Here is an 11720-nt window from a genome sequence, read left to right on the forward strand (position 1 = left end):
GTGTACTCGCATAACACAAATGCAGATCGATTCTCGGCTTTATGGCTAAGATCAAAGTGAACTGGAATAACACAAATCCAGATCGCTCCTCGGCTTTGTGGCTAAGATCAAACTGTACTCCCATAACACTCATCCAAATCGCTTCTCGGCCTTCTGGCTAAGATCAAAGTGTAGTCGATTAACCCATATCCAAATCGCTGCTCGGCCTTATGGGTAAGATCAAAGTGTACTGTCATAACACACATCTAGATCGCTCCTCGGCCTTATGGCTGAGATCAAAGTGTACTCTCATAACACACATCGAGTTCGCTTCTCGGCCTTATGGCCATTTATTTATCATTTCGTCTATATAACTATTAATGTTCTATCTATCTTACTCTGTTTATTTAACTACTTATTTATTTAGTTATTAACTCATTTAATTATATTCTTTTCCTGGTTTTTATTTATCTATTTACTTAACCATTTCAAACATACTGACTAACGATATATTTGTCTATTTAGTTACATATTTTTTTCTTTTTTCTTTCATTCTACTTACGTATTTATTTATTTATGTACACATTTATTTATTCACATATTTATCTATGTACATATTTATTCATCTACATATTTATTTATTTACATATTTATTTACATATCTGTTTATTTTTTCTTTCTGAACTAACTACGAGATTTGGTAACGATTTCTTAATTAGTGATGTGACACTGGTTCTAATTATTCATCAATTTGGTACTCTTTCTTTTATTTTTCTTTAATTTTTTTATATTTCTGATTTTTTTATCCCAGTTTATTTATTTATCTATTTATTTATTTATTTATTATTTATTATTTATTTATTTATTTACTTGATTATTTTATCTATCTGATCTATTCATTTTAATCATTCCCTGCCTCAACCGCCTACTCTAATTCTATACTAACCGCTTCTCTATAACTGCACTTCCGCGCATGCGCCCTAATTGAAATGCGAAATAGCCGCTACTGAGATGCTTTTAATCGTATTTATATTTATATATCTATTTATTTTATTTTATTTTTGTGCTGTTTTCTATGGCGAAGGCCTGGGCACAGTAGAGCCCGGATTTGACTAGGAACTACATATTATGTACATATTTAACCACTGAATTGTATATATTGAAAATTACCTTTAGCTATATATCTACACTTATATTTATTTTGTCCATATTTATTTATGCTATGTATATTTGTTTATTTAATCTTTAATGTTTATTCTCGCTTATTTCTGTTTGGTTATTTATTTTATCTATTTATTTATTTATTTATTTATGTATATTTATATATTTCTGTGCCTCTTCTTTTCTTGTTTATATTTATGTATGCTATGTATATTTGTTTATTTAATCTACGCTACTATTATTTATTTATTTATATAATTTATTCTAGTTTGGCTATTTATTCGATTAACTATCTACTTCCACTAGTATATACATATTCAGACTCTTGCTAGATTCATATAAATGCTAAGGTGTTTATGAGATAAGAGCCACCGCCGATTGAGATCTGAAAATAGCGACAGACGCTATAGAGTTATATCAACTATTTTGCCTTCGCCATAAAGGCGCTACTATGTATCCACCCCCAGCCAAACAATGTAAGGCTGGGGGAACATTCTTTGTGAATAAAGCGCTTTTTATCTGTTCTTATCAGCTTAATATCTGATACACTCCGCATCGCGGAGTCAGAAAATTAACCCGATTTTTGGATTCAGGCGGATCACTAGGGCTCGCTCCACTTCCGCCGTGAGTCGGTCCGGCACTGCAGTGCCGCCAGAAACGGCTCAATTAGCGCTGCTAATTAGAGCTCTTATTTTTTTTCACCTGCTGGACCGACTCGGGACTCCAAAGAGTAAGCCCCTTAATATTCTGGCTCCGCGAAGTCCCGAAATCTCGGTAAATTCACCCGCCGCGGTACTACGCAACAGTGCGGGCCGAGTTGCGATCGGGCGTGTGCGCGGCAAGGTCTGTTCACGATCAGTGCTCGAGGTGTTGTGCGGTAAAGTGTGATAAAGTGCCTTCGCCACGGGACCGGATCAAGCCTGCGCGGGAGTACACCTGCGCCGCCCACCTGCGCGGGAGGATCACCTGCGCATCACCACCTGCGCCGCCCACCATCCTGCTTCCGTGGACAACCGAGGGAGAGGACGACCAGGGTCTACTGAGGGTCTAAGAGGGTCCTAGGACAACCAGCCCTCTACTTGGACGCCAACAACCACCACAGGCCAACCCCATCAGCCCTGGTCTTCCTCTACGTGGGTCACCCAACACCGCTACGACCCACCAGGACTTGGCCATCGGCAACCCCGACGGGAAGGACGGCTCGCCTGATCCACGTCTACCTCCGCTGGATCAGGAATCAGGAGCGAGGTGTTATTCCCCTCGGAGAGAGCTCCTGCATCGCTGGACTCCTGCGCCGAGTGAGTCTCTCTTCTCTTTCTATCCCCCCGGCAGTGAGGAGGGTAACGCAGCCGGTCTCCAGCCGTCTGCGGTGCTCGAATCATCGTCGGTAGTCCTCTACCTTACCCCTACGCGTCCACCCACTCCTCCGATCTCTCTCATCCGTTGAAGTGTATCAACGGACCGGGACGCGTGAGGTCCGAGTCGAGTGGCGCCTCCACTTCCTTCTTTTCCCTTCAGTCACCGCCCGCGTGGAGGCTGACTCCACTCACCCGTTAGTTAGTGCAGTCCTCGGTGGAGTGGGTGATTCCGTCGCTCTTCCTCCATCGAGATCGCTGCACTCCTTCGTAACCGTCACCTGTTAGTCTCCCTACCGACTGCCACGTCGGAGGCTGTCATTTTTTCAGGCAGTCTTCGACACCGGACTTAGTGCCGGCGGAGTCAGTAGGGTGTTAGCGCGTGGCGGTATTCCTTCTGTCGCTTTGGACTTAGTTTTCTCTTCTCTTCCTCTGTTATTCCCACTCTGTCTATCCTCCCCGTTTCGCCTCGCTGTGGCACTTAGAAATATTTGCCACAGCAACTCTGTCTCTTCTTCTGTCTCACTTAGCGTAGGACTTAGTCTTAAGAGCGATGCAGGACCGCGGTGATAGTGCGTCAGTCACCTCCTGCACTACCGAGGGGAGTAATAATCTCGCCCTGGTGACTCCCTACCCGGCGGAGTTCCGATGCCCTGCCTGCTTCGGTGTCCCCGGGATCAGGATGAGTGGCGTGTACAAGTCCCACACGGATTTGACAAAGCACGCCCGGAAACATCATCCGGGCGTTGTATTGACGTACAAGTGTCGTGAGTGCAGCTTCACCGGCGATGGGAGGTATCCTCTCAAGGTGGAGAGGCTGCACCGCGACTTTTTACACAAATCCGACCAACAGAACAATCCGTGTGGGACTTGTACAGTTCCCGTGACAGGTTCGACCGGTTGGAGCAACACCTCTCGTCGGGGGAGTTCCGCGTTATTCGCCTCCGTAGAACCGCGCGCTGTTGCGTTAGCTGCTGCCAATTTGGCGGCCCAGTCCCCGGCCCCGCAAACGACGTGCGCCGCGACGTAGCCGCCCACCCACACCCTTTCTACGACGAGGGATTCAACGGGGACGGCAATCACCACCTGCACGACGCGGCGCACAATGGCGGCAGCGGCAACAACAACGGCAACAGCTAAAACATCTGCAACTACGACGGGGACAACAACGAGGACTACGAGGACGACGACGAAGACGACGACAACGAGACCGGCGGCTAGGGGGGGGGGGCAAAGCGCGGCCCTGAAGCCGGTCCAGCACTCCCACGCTAACCATCACCATTGGGCCGACTACCAGCGCCCGGCCCGCGCCCCCGACCCCTCGCCCCACAACCAATCTACACCAAACCCAAGGGAACGCTACCGGTCAATAAGAGCGGCAGCCCGCCGCGGCGATCGGGGTCGGCTGCTCCTATGACATCGCCGCCGGCTGCAAGGGCGCCTGCTACCGGGAGGGGCTCCGATCCCTCAGCCGCTACCACAACGAGGCTCACCCCACCGGGCAGAAGAACGGCCCCCGCTACCAGGGGGTCGACTGGCACCCCTCCAGCGAGGACCCCACCCGTCAAGACCCCGCCCACCACCACCCAAGGGCGGGTGACACGGGGTACGAGGTGTGCCAGCGCCCCGGTGGAGGTGGGCAGAAGAACCACCACCACCACACGGGGACGGTAGCGGCTCCGACCGGAGCCAGAAGAACGCCCCCGAGATTAGAAGGGACACCCACCGCCCAAACTCCATCTCCAAGGGCGGTGGCTCAAGGGAAGGGTCCCTCCAGCGGCCCATCACCACGTCAGGCCGCCCAAAGGAAACCCTCGGGGGTAAGGACAGCGGCTTCGCCATCATACGCCGCCGTCACAGCGGGCACCCCTTCCTACACGTCACCTCCCTCGCCGATAGACGTCGCGCCGGAAAGGGGGCTGCGTACAGCAACCAGGGCCACCCCTACACCGCCCGGGCCATCACCACCACCACCAAGACGCAGCCCCCCACCGAGGAAGCACCGTAGCCCCAGGACGCCGCCGACCATCCGATAATGACCCCCCAGCCTATTGTAGGAGGAGCGATGGTAGCCAGGCCGCTACCACCATCTCCAGCGGCCCCGCTCCTCCCACCCATCGAAGAGGTGGAGGTGCCACAGCCGGCCGGGGCAGCCGCAACCCCGGAATCATCACCGGAGCCGTGGCGAATCGCCGCTGGATCCCGCCGACGCCACCACCGCGGGATCCTGTTGTCGAGCTCGTCGTCCGAAGAGGAGGCGCAGCCGCTGCCGCCAGAGAAGAGGACGACGACGCCTCCTCTACCACCGCGAGAAAAGTCCCCCGCCCGGCCGCCACCGGGCAGCAGCAGCAGCAGCAACAACAACAACAGCGCCGCGCACAATAACGCGCATCGGCCTGGAGCAGGGTGCTCCGGGGCGCCCTCGGTGAGTAGCGTAACATCGTTTAGCCTTTCGCTACTCCCGAGTGTCCCACGTAGTGCCCCCGGCTCCCTTTTTACTTTGCGGGAAGGGGTAGTTTTAAATCGCGCGGGGAGGGATAATCGGAGGCCCGTCACCGTTGATGTAACCGTGAGGGGTGCTCCTGCCTCCGCGACGGAGGCGACCGCACCTGCGAGAAGTCGCAGAACGACCGCACCCTCGCGTGCCTCGGGACCTCGTGAGCCCAGGCGTCCTGCGGCATCCGGGCATTCCTCTCGAAGAAGGGGCGCCATCCGGCCTTTGGTTGGGATAGCGTTTCCTTCGGAGAGAGAGTTGCTGATCGGCATTGCGCAGAACGCTGGCTCCCTGGAGCAGCTGGAGGATGTTGCGAGGGAAATCGCAGCATACCTGCAGGGCTTCAGAGTCGGGGGACCGACCACGAGAGGGGGCGGGACGGATAGGCCCCAACGGCTTGCGAGAGCTAGGGGCGTGTCGGGCGACCAAGCGGCTCGCGGTTCGAACGGTCACCGCGATCGTCCTGTGTTGGCAGGTGGACCAACGCGGGGAGACCAGGTAAGGGAGGCTACGCGGATACAACGGCTCTTCAGGCAGAACCGCCGGCGTGCTGTTCAGGAGGTGCTCATGGGCCCGTCCTTGCACTGCAAAGTGCCTAAGGACAGGGTACATGAGTACTTTCTCAACATGTACTTACCGGCAGGGAACCTGGGAGCTAGGCCTCCCCCGCCTTCCATCGAGGCTCCAAACGAGGCCAGCAATGTGGCCTTGGTGAAGCTCTTAAAAATGAGTGAGGTAGATCGTCGGATCAGGCGTATGACAAACTCTGCGCCCGGTCCCGACGGTCTAACTTACAATGATCTAAAAAGGGCAGATCCGGGGTCACATTTGCTGACCTCTTTGTTCAATTTGTGTCTTCGTCTGGAGTCGGTCCCCTCGTGTTGGAAAATTTCCAACACTGTGCTTGTGCACAAAAAGGGCGATCGCCACGACCTGTCAAAACTGGCGACCGCTGGCCATATCTGACACGACCCCGAAGCTCTCCGCCGCTGTTCTGGCTGACCGTCTCGTCGCGTGGTCGGTCCAGAACAAGCGCCTAAGTCCCGCGCAAAAGGGCTTCTTGCCGTACGAGGGGTGTTATGAACATAACTTCGTGTTGCAGGGGGCCCTTACAGACGCTCGCAGGTGGGGGCGTCAGGCAGTGGTGGCGTGGTTGGACCTGGCGAACGCGTTCGGCTCGGTCCCCCACGCCTCCATCTACCAATCCTTCGTGGAGGCCGGGGTTCCCTCTACTCTTCAGAATATTCTGAAGAGTATGTACCACGGTTGCACCACACGGGTGCTGAAAGCCGACGGGTTTACCGACCCCGTTCCGATCCTCTCCGGGGTGCGCCCGGGCTGTCTGATGAGCCCTGTGGCGTTTAACCTCGCCCTGGAACCGGTGCTGCGCGCAGCTACTGGGACCTCGGCGGGTTACACGCTGCACGGCCATCGGCACAGTGTCCTGGCGTACGCGGACGATCTCGCGTTGATCGCCGACACCCCGGAGGGTATGGAAACGCTGCTAAAGGCAGTGGGTGCTGCGGCGAGTGGCATCGGATTGCAGTTTAATCCCGCAAAATGCGCGACCCTCCACCATCGTGGTAGGGGGCCGCGCGAGATCCGTCCACTCGCTTCACCATCCAGGGTCAGGAAATGCGCGCCCTGGCAGCCGGTAAGACCTACGAACACCTGGGCGTTCCCACAAGGTTTCAGGTCCGTTAAACCCCACTGTTGACGATCGAAGAGCTGGTCCAGGACCTGCAGGCCGTCGACCGTTCCCTCTTGGCCCCGTGGCAGAAGGCCGAGACCGTGGCAGCTTTTATACTGCCACGCCTCGACTTCTACCTGCGGGGAGCCCACGCGGAGAAACGTCCCTTAATTACTGTCGACAAAGAGATTCGACGTATGGCCAAGTCCTGGCTCAACCTCCCGCAGCGGGCCAGCGCGGAAGTAGTCTACCTCCCACCTAGTAGGGGGGGATATGGACTGCTTCCGCTTGCTGACATGGCCGACGTCCTGACCATCGCTCATGCGTTCCGTCTTTTGACGGCGGATGATGCGGTGGTCAGGGAGTTGAACTGGAACTCGCTGCGCGAGGCTGTAGCCAGGAAAATCGGCCATACCAACCCGTCGAACAATGACCTGGCCGAGTACCTCTCTGGTTCGCTGAAGGGGTACTTCGCCAGGGACGGGGGGGACATTTCTTCGCTGTGGTCGAGGGCACGGAACGCGGCACGCAGGAGTCGGGACCTGCTCGGATTGCGTTGGCAGTGGAGCGAGGAGAGATCTTAGCTCGCGATTACGCTCAGTGGTTCTCGCGATCGGGAGACCATTGTCCCGCCCGTGGCGAGGGTCCAGATGATTCGCCGATTGCGGATGGCAGTGGTAGAATATTACCACCTACGCCTTCAGCGTAAGAAGGACCAGGGGAAGGTATTCGGGGTGTCGTCGCGGAGTGGTGCTTCAAACCACTTCCTCCGCGGCGGCAACTTCACCCGCTTCGCCGATTGGCGCTTCATTCACCGAGCTCGCCTTGACGTCTTGCCTCTTAACGGGGCAAGACGCTGGGGTGAGGGAGATAAGCGTTGCCGGCGCTGTGGGGCGGAGCTCGAATCCCTTCCCCGCGTCCTTTGCCACTGTCGTCTGCATTCGGCGGCCTGGCAACTTCGCCACGATGCGGTGGTTTCCCGCATCGCTAAGGCCTGCCGGCTCCCAGGGGAATTAAGGGTTAACCGGACGGTCGAGGGCATCGACGGGCATCTGGGGGCTCTTAGGCCTGACATCGTTGTCAGGCACGAGCCCTCAAGGAGCATCGTCATCGTCGATGTTACCGTGCCCTTCGAGAACGAATATATTTCATTCGAGGAGGCCAGGGCGCGAAAGATACAGAAGTAAAAGCCCCTGGCCGACGTTCTCGGAGGGCGCGGTTATCGGGTGGCGGTCTCCGCGATCGTCGTCGGTGCCCTCGGCTCCTGGGATCCGGCCAATGAGTCTGTGTTGAAGATTTTGCGTATCGGTAATCGGTACGCATCTCTGATGCGCCGGCTCATTGTGTCGGATATTGTCCGGTGGAGCCGGGATATCTACGTGGAGCACGTCTCGGGAGTTCGCCAGTATCGCGAGGCCCTCACTGAGGATGTCCCGGCCCCTGATCCAGGCCGACCCATTTAAGAACTGCGGGGGTCAACTCCCCCGACTTAGGTAGAGGAGCAGCAGACGGAGGCAGCGATAGGGTAAGTACAAAAGTTGATACCTAACCATTAACCAAGTGTCTGTGAGCTATATTTTATTATTTTAATAACTATGGAATTTTAACTAACAACCTATACTTATGCACTTTGCTTTTAATATTTTCAACTATCCCTCTTAATCTTTTAACTATCTATTTTAATTCTTGCTTCTCTCTTTTTTATGCTATCTATTATTATTTGTTTTAATTAAACTACTACTTTTCTTCTGTTTTATTTATCGACTTTTGACATTACTTAACCGCTTTTTATCAATCTTTAGTTTTCTTATTTTACTAGTGATGGGACACTGGTTCTTTTTAATCTATCAACTTTCGTACTCTTTCTATTCATTTCATATTATGGCACAGTTATCTTTCCACAGCTGTAACAGCCAGGTGTTTGCCAATTTATTTATCTATTTATTATTATTTACTTATTTATTGTTTTAACTATTTACATATTTATTTATCCACCTATTTGTCCATTGTTTTAGCTATTTATATATTTCTTTATTTATGTATTTATTTATTTATTTATTTGTCTATTTATTTAACTATCTATTTATTTATTTATTTATTTATTTATGTATTTGTCTATTTATTTAACTATCTATTTATTTATTTATTTATTTATTTATTTATGTATTTGTCTATTTATTTAACTATCTATTTATTTATTTATTTATTTATTTATGTATTTGCCTATTTATTTAAGTATCTATTTATTCATTTATTCATTTATTCATTTATTCATTTATTCATTTATTCATTTATTCATTTATTCATTTATTCATTTATTCATTTATTCATTTATTCATTTATTCATTTATTCATTTATTCATTTATTCATTTATTCATTTATTCATTTATTCATTTATTCATTTATTCATTTATTCATTTATTCATTTATTCATTTATTCATTTATTCATTTATTCATTTATTCATTTATTCATTTATTCATTTATTCATTTATTCATTTATTCATTTATTCATTTATTCATTTATTCATTTATTCATTTATTCATTTATTCATTTATTCATTTATTCATTTATTCATTTATTCATTTATTCATTTATTCATTTATTCATTTATTCATTTATTCATTTATTCATTTATTCATTTATTCATTTATTCATTTATTCATTTATTCATTTATTCATTTATTCATTTATTCATTTATTCATTTATTCATTTATTCATTTATTCATTTATTCATTTATTCATTTATTCATTTATTCATTTATTCATTTATTCATTTATTCATTTATTCATTTATTCATTTATTCATTTATTCATTCATTCATATTCATTTATTCATTTATTCATCTATTCATCTATTCATCTATTCATCTATTCGTCTATTCATCTATTCATCTATTCATCTATTCATCTATTCATCTATTCATTTATTCATTTATTCATTCATTCATATTCATTTATTCATTTATTCATTTATTCATCTATTCATCTATTCATCTATTCATCTATTCGTCTATTCATCTATTCATCTATTCATCTATTCATCTATTCATCTATTCATTTATTCATTTATTCATTCATTCATATTCATTTATTCATTTATTCATTTATTCATCTATTCATCTATTCATCTATTCATCTATTCATCTATTCATCTATTCATCTATTCATCTATTCATCTATTCATTTCGTCATTTAGTCATTTAGTCATTTAGTCATTTAGTCATTTAGTCATTTATTCATTTAGTCATTTATTTATTTATTCATTTATTGATTTATTTATTCATTTATTTATTTATTCATTTATTTATTTATTTATTTATTTATTTATTTATTTATTTATTTATTTATTTATTTATTTATTTATTTATTTATTTATTTATTTATTTATTTATTTATTTATTTATTTATCTATCTATCTATTTATTTATTTATTTATTTATCTATATATGTGTTTATTTTTATTTATTTACTTATTTATTTATTTTGTTATTTGCTTATTTATTTATTTGCTCTTTTATTTATTTATTTATGTAATACTTATGTGTTTTGGTTTTAAACCTGGCTCACTCCTATCGCCTGCTGCAACACGCTGCTTACCATCTATATGAACCTGCACTAACGCGCATACGCCCCAGTTTAACCAAAATATTGTCACTAAAAGTTTGCGAATCGTATATATTTATTTATATTTTATAATATATTTTGTGACTACTTAATTTATGTATTAATACTTTTCTTTTTATTTTTGTCTTGTTTTTGTATTATTTCTTTAAGTTATATTATTCTGCTTTGCGTTAGTTTCTACGGCGAAGGCTCGGGCATCTTAATGACCGGAAACTGGCTAAGGAATTATAATTTGTGTACATACTCTACCCAGAGTGTACATACCTATCCCTCGATCTTATTTATTTATCATTTTTTATCTTTCTTTTTATTTATTAATTAATTAATTAATTAATTAATTAATTAATTTATTTATTTATTTATTTATTTATTTATTTATGTTATTTCTATTGTATTCGCTAATCTTAATCTATATGTATCTATTTATTTATTTATTATTTTAACGTATTCTTTTATTTTAATTTATGTTTATTTGCCTACTCAGCTATCTACTTGTATGTATCTATATGCGATATAGCCAAGGCCGCAACTAGGCGGTTCTAGATAACTTTTATCATAACTAAAATTAATATATCAATTAGCCATCGCCATAAAGGCGCTACTATGTATCCACCCCCGGCCGAAGCATGTAAGGCCGGGGGAACATGTTTTGAAATAAACGCCTCATAACACACATCCAGATCGCTTCTCGGCCTTATGGCTAAGACAAAAATGTACTGGTATAAACCACATCGAGATCGCTTCTCGGCCTTATGGCTAAGATCAAAGTGTACTTGCATAACACACATCCAGATCGCTTCACTGGTTTATGGCTAAGGTCAAAGTATACTAGCATAACACAAATCCAGATCGGTTCTCGGCTGTATGGCTAAGATCAAAGTGTAATCGCATAACACACATCCAGATCCCTTCTCGGCCTTATGGGTAAGATCAAAGTGTACTCACATGACACACATCCAGATCGCTTCTCGGCCTTATGGAAAAGATCAAAGTGTACTCGAATAACCAAAATCCAGGTCGCTTCTCGGCCTTATGGCTAAGATCAAATTGTACTCGAAAAACCCAAATCCAGATCGGTTCTCGGTCTTATGGTTACGATCAATGCGTACTGGCATAACGCACATCCAGGCATCTTCTCGGCCTTATGGGTAAGATGAAAGCGTACTCTCATGACACACATCCAGATCACCTCTCATAAAAAGAATACCACTAATAATACTATGAAAACAATATACGATTATATAAAACTATTTAAAGCTATACAAATCTATTAAAACCATATTTTAATTATATAAAACTACATAAAACAATATCAATCTATATAAAACTATATAAAACTCTATAAAGCTAAAATAAAACTTTATAAATCGATTAACTTATATAAAACAGTATAAAACAACATAAATCAATGT

General features: G+C 45.6%; 1 pseudogene; it reads left to right on the top strand.

The window, feature by feature from the left end:
- The first annotated feature begins 1630 nt into the window (after nt 1–1630).
- On the top strand, nt 1631–1811 carry LOC143175323 (U2 spliceosomal RNA; annotated as a pseudogene).
- The last annotated feature ends 9909 nt before the right edge of the window (nt 1812–11720 follow it).

This window comes from Nomia melanderi, unplaced genomic scaffold (assembly GCF_051020985.1).
Source record: "Nomia melanderi isolate GNS246 unplaced genomic scaffold, iyNomMela1 scaffold0061, whole genome shotgun sequence".
NCBI lineage: Eukaryota > Metazoa > Arthropoda > Insecta > Hymenoptera > Halictidae > Nomia > Nomia melanderi.